The sequence below is a fragment of the Talpa europaea genome (assembly GCF_964194135.1).
Source record: "Talpa europaea genome assembly, contig: HAP1_SCAFFOLD_99, whole genome shotgun sequence".
Taxonomy (NCBI): domain Eukaryota; kingdom Metazoa; phylum Chordata; class Mammalia; order Eulipotyphla; family Talpidae; genus Talpa; species Talpa europaea.
Window position 1 is genome coordinate 11,868 of NW_028168020.1, and position 7,878 is coordinate 19,745.

At 43.6% G+C, this 7,878-nt stretch overlaps 1 pseudogene across 1 annotated transcript; it reads right to left on the reverse strand.

Moving 5' to 3' along the window:
* Nucleotides 1-1,628: 1,628 nt before the first annotated feature.
* Nucleotides 1,629-3,431, reverse strand: LOC311188008 (patched domain-containing protein 3-like; annotated as a pseudogene). Its single transcript has one exon. The product of its transcript is annotated as a patched domain-containing protein 3-like (transcript).
* Between the last annotated feature and the right edge of the window lie 4,447 nt (nt 3,432-7,878).

Genomic DNA, 7,878 nt, shown 5'->3' on the forward strand with positions numbered 1-7,878 from the left:
GGTTCCCCTATATCCCTGCTATAAGTGAAACCATCCTTTATTTTTCTTTTTCCTTCTGGCTTATTTCACCGAGCATAATTGGTGAAGGAAATTCTATGGGGACTACACCTGAAAAGGAGGGGGGAGCAAATAATGTTTAAAAATGAACAATGATGTCTAAATTTTAAAAAAATAAATGTATTCTCACTAAAAAAAAAAAAAAAGGCAGAAGTGTTGCCAACCACCCCTCTGTAACCCACCTCTTTCTTCTAACAGAGGGCATTCTTTGAGTCTGTTCTTCCTACTGGGTTTAAAATGGCTAATGAAGGACATGGTTTTAGTAGCTCCTCCTGGTGAGTGACATCATTGCCAATCCCTGGCCTGCCTCTAGAGATGGTCTGGACAGGAAGAGTGTGTTTAGGGCATCATCCGTGCAGAGTGAGGAGAATGAGACCCTTAGCAGTCAGATTCCCTTGAGAAAATCTTGAACTTGAGAAGTCCAAAACCTTTTCCTTTTTAAAGAAAGAATTTATCCTTTTCCATTATCTATATAATAAGAGATCAAATTTTTATTCTTTATTGGTAAAAAAATAAAAAGTAAAATAGTTTTAAACCTACAATTACCAGGAATGTCACTTCCTTTCTTTACAGCATTAGGTAATACTTGTTTTTATTATCTGTATCTGTATATCTATAAATAAAACATATATCCATTATCATTTACGTCTCATTTAGGTATCAAATTTAACTGATAAAGAAAATCCAAACAGTTCAATTACTAGCCAGGAGATTGAATCAGCAATCAAACCCCTACCAAAAACAAAAGTCCAGCACCTGATGGCTTCAGTGGTTAATTTTTTTTCAGATTTATTTATTTATAAAAGAACCGTGATATAGACCAGATGCACAGAAGGATGAGAGGATTTACCTAAGACAGAGTGGGGAGCAGAACAGGCAGATGACCAAAACACACTGCTGAGGGGAGAATCGGGTGAGACAGGAAAGGTCTGCTTCTCCATATGGGATTCTCCCCGGCTGGCCAGGATCGAAACGGTGCTGCTGAGGCCGTGGACGGCTTCACATCGTGGTGCTCAACCACCCGCACCACCCAGAAGGACCCTTCAGTGGTTAATTTTTCAAAATTTAAAAAGAATTATTGATAGCAACTTCAGTTCATCCGAATATATGATTAAGAAAGTGCATAGAAATGTCCTAGTATGGAGAATAAGTAATAATAATTTGAACCTTTACATAGTAATGCATATAGGAAGTACAATACACATAACATCCCACTGATAGTATATATAATGTAGAAAATTCTTAATTCCAGGCAGAAAGGCTAATGATAAGAGGGTAAAAAACAGAAAAAAAAAAAAAAAACAATGGAAAGTTTTACCTTACACCCAATTTTTATAGTTTACAATACAGATGACAAGACTTCCTAATTTACTAAAATTATTTTAATGTAGGACTAATGAATTTTTCTCAGGATATTTTAAAGAACAGCTTGGAATGAGATTTCCAAATCAAGGAAACATGCCTTGTTTTCAGTTTATCAACTGTCCTTAATAGAGCATTTTTACCAGACTGCGTTGGGGCAGTCAAGAATTCTATCATTGAGGGCCTCCCCGGTGGCACAGCGGTTGAGCGCTGGGTTGAGAAGCTGCCCGCAGCCTCTGCGGCGCCGGTTCGATCCCCGGCTGTTCCCCGGCCACCGGAAGAGGGTCCCACATGGCACGCAGACCTCTCCTGCCGCCTGCTGCTCCCCTCAGCAGTGTACTTTTGTCCTTCTGCCTGCTCTGCTCCCCGCTCTGCCTCTGGTGAATTCTCTCACCCTCCCGAGCTTGATGTCTGACTGTACCCAGTGCATGTATAAACAAAAAACAAACAAGTAAATAAATAAACATGCCTCTATTAAAAAAAAAAGAATTCTATCATTGAGCACTGATTTGTTAGTGATATTCCAACAAATCTTCAAAAAATGGATAAGAATACTGGAATAAACACTAGGCCATGAATAACCCCCAATACCATGACAAGAAACAAAATCTTAAAACATGTCCTAAAGATGTATGTGTTAGCTACAGATAAAACAGACGCTCCTATTATTGTTGACAGTGCACTTTGTAACACTGCGTAACCTAGCAAAAACAATGCCTCAATTGCTTTTTGTTTGCTGAGGGTTCAGAACTGGAAACATGCATATGAAATATGTGCACACAAATCAAAAGAAAACCCTATACAAATCACAAGATTCATCATGGATATGGAATCAAGGTTGATATGCCAGAATCCCATGAAACCTGTTATTCCTACAATCACAGACCCAATAGAAAAAGTGACCCACAAGGATCACAATGGGTGGGAAATTAACAATAAAGAAACAATGAACATAGCTATGGATGCAACAATGACACTTCGAATAGTGTTTTCTTAGATGGCAGAATATTGATCAAAATAGATAAATGCTGGGTTATACACCATTAGGGGAATCTCACACCTTTTGGCATAACTTTGTAATTGGAATAACATGTTCTTCTTACTGCGTGAAGAAGAAACACCTGTGGTCTTAATGAAGGCCTGGGAAGAAGTAATCTCATGTGATGATGAAATATTAATATTATATGTAAAAATTGGAATATGCAATAAAAAACCAGGAATGTTGTTTATAGATCTATCTCTGTCATTTACAGCTTAGATATTAGCTTCCATATACTGTATATATGCTTGTAACCAAAACTGAGTTAGATTTTGAATGACATAGTCACTGTTTTCAAAAGTGGTCAGACATTTCACCAATGTTTGCCTAGTGTCTTTATCTCAGTAGTCAACTGTTTCAGTCATGATAACCATCACTAAGGGACCATATCTTAAAAATTCTCTTCATGGATGTTAAAATAGGGTGTGATATAAGAATCGTCACTTGCCAAATGTCCAAGACCTAAACCTTCCTGCACTTGGGAGCAGCCATGTATACTGAATGCGATGTACAGAAGGTATAAAACCACTATCATAAACTTGGACTTAGTGTTTGTGAGAAAGGGGCCAAAATAATCTCTAAAGAACAAGTTCATTGGATGGATGTTCGATTCTTCATCAGTTTGAAGAGAACTAAATGGTAGGCAGGAGCACCTTATCAGCGAGGAAGAATTTTGGTCCGGGGTACCCTCTGACTTTTGCAGCCAGTACAGAAAGGCCACTTCTCTCTTACCATCTTGGGCCATAAATGCGCCAAAACAGGTGATTTTATAAAAATAACAAAAGAGGAAGATTGTTCCCATATAAATGCAAAAGTAATGCACGGACTTAAAGGAGGTCATCAACCCTGTACAGAAGGCCAGGACATTTGTGAGAGTGGCGATGGTGATGGACACCGCCACGTGGGAGTAGATGTCAGACATTCTCTGTTGTATGCTGTCCATGATATAGGTCTTCTGCCAGGCAGAAATCATGATCAGAAGGTATGCCATGTAAAACAAAGGGACCTCTGTCCTAGCAGTCACCCCAAATTCAATTTTCCTAGAAAGTGATGTAAAGTAGACCACCTGTCATAAAAGTGCACGCAGGTCAATAACCTTTAATTCCAGTATTTGTGTATGTGTGATAAGATCTATCAAAATATTATAACTTATTGATTGAAACATGTTACAGTTTTGTAAAAGATTAAAATATGTGAATTATGATTTTAGAATAAAGGTAATAAAAAATGTTCCCCACCAATCCATGCCATGCTTTCTAAGATTTCTTTTGAAATCCAATGTTTGGGCCTCCATTGGTGGCACAGCGGTTGAATGGTGAGCCGCCAGGCGAAGGTCCCCCTGACGTGACAGACCTCTCCTGCCACACCCGCTGCTCCCCTCAGCGTTGTATTTCGTCAGTCTGCCTGTTCTGTTCCCTGCTGTGGCTCTGGTGAATTCTTTCACCCTCTGGGGCATCTGACTGGGGCCCAGTGTTTGTATAAATAAATAAATATATCTTTAAAAAGAAAAGCCAATGTTTACCATTCCTGAGTATAAAAATTCTCAATTTTCTCTAATACTGTGTAATCATTAATAACTGCCAAAATGTTGGCTTTTTCTAAATGACGAGATTACTAGCTTTTGCTATTTAAATTCAAAGTATAATTTCAGCAAGGCCTGGTATTCAGAGCCGTTTCCCAGTGGGTGTCTCTCACCAGGCCTGAACAAAAGTATTAGCACCTTTGCTCAACATCTGTGGTGCCTGGCAGGATGCTAGAAAATACTGGAGAAATCTGAGCTAGTTGTGTTTTTCAGAAACACCAGGGAACTTCAGCTAAAAGGTTTGTTTCTTATTCCAGTGACACCAGGCAAGTTTTTGGGGGCTCCAGATACAGCACAGATGTGAAGTGAGAGATTTCTGACTAGAAAACCCAAAGGAACCCTGAAGATCAATGTCTGCCCTGAACACGTCCACCCCTGGTGTGTAGAATGAGTGTTTCCCACTGGAATGTGACCCAGTATCTAGGCTGGTGGCTTCCCTTGGTGTCCCTTGAAGAAAGCTGGCTTAAGCTTCAAAGAGAGTGGAGCAGAGTCGGTTTCAAGTCAAGGCCTCCACCAAGTAGCCAGGTGTGGGCACATTCCTGGACCTTCCCCTTCCTCTAAACCCTGCCCAGGGCACCAGGATGTTCTTCAAGGCCAGACGCTTTTCAATGGCATGAATTTGGTCCAGGAACTCGAGCAGCCACTTCTGGTTGTGCTCGCTGTCCTCAGGATCCACGGTCTTCAGGTAGTACTGCAGCCACATGGCCTTGGCTTGCAGGAGTAACTGGCTTGTCCCTGCGCCAGGACCTAGGAGGGTTCCTCCCAAGAGGCCGGCCAAGTAGAGGGGCGCAGCGGAGGTGTTGTAAATAGGGAAAGTGATGCTTTTCAGGTCCATGTTGTTATTCTTCTGCCAGATGAACAGGAGTGGGTTGGAGGGCATGCAAGTGCTCTGGTACTTGGCACACACCTGAGGGTAGGACCTGGGTTCCATCTCCCTGGGGTGCGGTCAGTGTCTGCACTGCCTCGTCCAGTTGACTAATTTCTGAGAAGATGACTTGATCCAGCAGATTGGCAGTGTTGGAGACCACCAGGATGGAGGCGAAGGTGACCACGGCACTAGACCACAACGGGGAGAAGAGGGGCCACTCGTTGGTGGAGAAATGTGCCTACACGAAGCACCGCTCGGCTTTGCCCGGGCTGCCCAAAGGGCTGTCCTTCTCCTCCAGGCTCTCTTCCGTCTCCCTGGGAAGGTAAATCCACTCAGTGCCCAGGACAGCCATCAGCACCAGGGGAGCCTGCAGGAAGAGCCAGGGGTGCGAGCCCACAGCCAGCCCCATCCTCTGGAAGCCCTGGGCGAGGGGCTGCTCCAGGCAGTTGGTGTGGCAGCGGGGCCTCCCAGGGGGTGGCTGCTGCCCCTGGGCTTCCTGGATGGGTGATTCCCCTCTCTCAGACGGCGGGCGGGGTGGGTCTGAGGAAGGCCCCGAAGCTCGGCTAGCGTCGGGCTCCTGGACACTAGGACCTGCTCTGGCTGCCCCACGAAGGCGGGCAGCTGCTGGGGCACAGACGCCGCCTCAGGATCTGCTCTGCTCTCAGACTCTGGCTCGGGCCAGTCCTCCTGCTCTGGCCTCTGAGCCCCTGAAGCCTCCTCTCGCTCAGACTCCCCTTGGGGTGCAACCTTGGAGGAATGGACACCCATTTCCTGAAGGACCCACCAGTTGTTCAACAAGAGAACGAGAAAGCAGTGACTGGATGGCGGGCCCAGGCCCTCCCCTCAGCGGCTTCCAGGAGGAATCCACAGGGAGGGTTGCCATTGGTCACAGCTCCTGTGACCTTTGACCTCCTCTGTGCATGCTGGGATATGGGTGTAGGGGGTTGCGAGGGGGGTACTTTGCTGGAGAGCAGGGTTTTCCAGCTGGCCTAGTGGAGGGGAAGTGGTTACCAGGCAGGTGTTCGCTCCTGACTTGAGGGGCCTGCATTTACTACACTGTTATCAGTTGTGGTGTTCCCTTCTGTGGCCTGGCGGGAGTATTGATATATCCACTGAGAGAAGCAGAGGCCAGGGAGAGAAGGGGAGAAGGAGGCTAGAGAAGCCCAGAGTGAAGACCTGCAGGGGGCTTTTCATTTAATTTCCTTTATTTATTTTTTTAGATTTCTTTATTTTTATTCAAGAACTGGGGTACAGGCCAGATGCGCGGGAGGGTGAGAGGATCCACCGTAGACAGAGCTGGGTGCAGAACAGACAGATTGACTGAAATACACTGCTTAGGGTAGCAGCGGGCAAGACAGGAGAGGTCTGCCCTGCCATGTGGGACCCTCACCGGTGGCCGGGGCCGTAGACAGCTTCACAGTGCGGCGCTCAACCCGCTGCACCACTAGGGAGGCCCCACTTTTCATTTTAAAAGTGAAGAGAAATCAAAATACTAATAAAGTGCTAGTCATGAAAGTTGAAGTAGTTAGATTACAATCACGAAAAGTGGATATTCAGAAGAATAAAAAATATTGCAGATAAAGAGGTGACCACATAGTGACAAATAGTTTGATTTATGGGGCAATCCTAAACTGTGAGGAGTTTGTAGTCTCAAATTATGTTTTTAAAATTCCAGAGCAAGAACTAGACATAAGACCTGAAACCATAAAATATATAGAAGGAAATATAGGCGAAACAATATGTGATTTGCACATCAAAGACATCTTTACAGACACATCACCCAAAGCAGTGATAGTGAAGGCAAAGATCAACAGCTGGGACTACATCAAATTAAAGAGCTTCTGCACAGCAAAAGAGACAATAACAAAAACAAAGAGAAACCCCACCAACTGGGAGAACATTTTTGCACCCAACACTAATGATAAAGGACTGGTCACAAAAATCTGCAAAGAGCTGATGAGACTCAATAATAACAACAAAAAAATCCAGTCAAAAAACGGGCAGAAGAGCTAAAAAGAAACTTCTCTGAAGAGGAAATGCAAATGGCCAACACACAAATGAAAAAATGTTCATCATCACTTGTAATCAGGGAAATGCAAATCAAAACTACCATGAGATACCATCTTAGACCAGTGAGAATGGCATATATTCAAAAAACTAGCAACAACAAATGTTGGCGAGGGTGTGGACAAAAAGGAACTCTTCTACACTGTTGGTGGGAGTGCAAACTGGTCCAACCACTGTGGAGAGCTGTGTGGAGATTTCTGGACCTACTAAACATAGAGCTTCCATATGTTCCAGCAATTCCACTCCTAGGTATCTACCCAAAGGACACAGAAACATCAATTCCAAAGAACACAGCACCCCTATGTTTATAGCAGCACTATTTACAATAGCTAAGCTTTGGAAACAAACCAAATGCCCAAAAATAGATGACTGGATCAAGAAGATGTGCTACATATATACCATGGAATATTACTCAGCATTCAAAAAAGATAAACACATGCAATTTGCATCAATTGCAAATTGATGAGATGGCGCTGGAAGGGATCATGCTCAGCGAAAAAAGCCAAAAAGAAAAAGAAAAATACCGGATGGTCTCACTCATAGCAGGAATCTAGAAAACTTAAATAAGGGACCAGGAAAATGAATAACTATAAGAAAGTGAAAATCAAAATCAACAAAAAACTATGAACCAGAGATACTTTTAGGGGGGCGGGGGCGGGAGTGGAGGGATTGGGGTCAGAATGGGGGGGTTGCAATTGTATGGGGAATATAAAAATAAAATTTATTATTTAAAAAAATAAAGAAATAAAGAAAAGCCTCTTTGAGCACGCTTTTAACTGGGCTTTGGAAAGGCAGGTGATGTACAGTTCCTATTATTCTAGGGGAGCTTTCCGGGGAACGAGACCTTAAGCATCTTTAAGGTCCACGACGTCCGCAGGCTCCTCCGACTTCAGCCGCTAACCC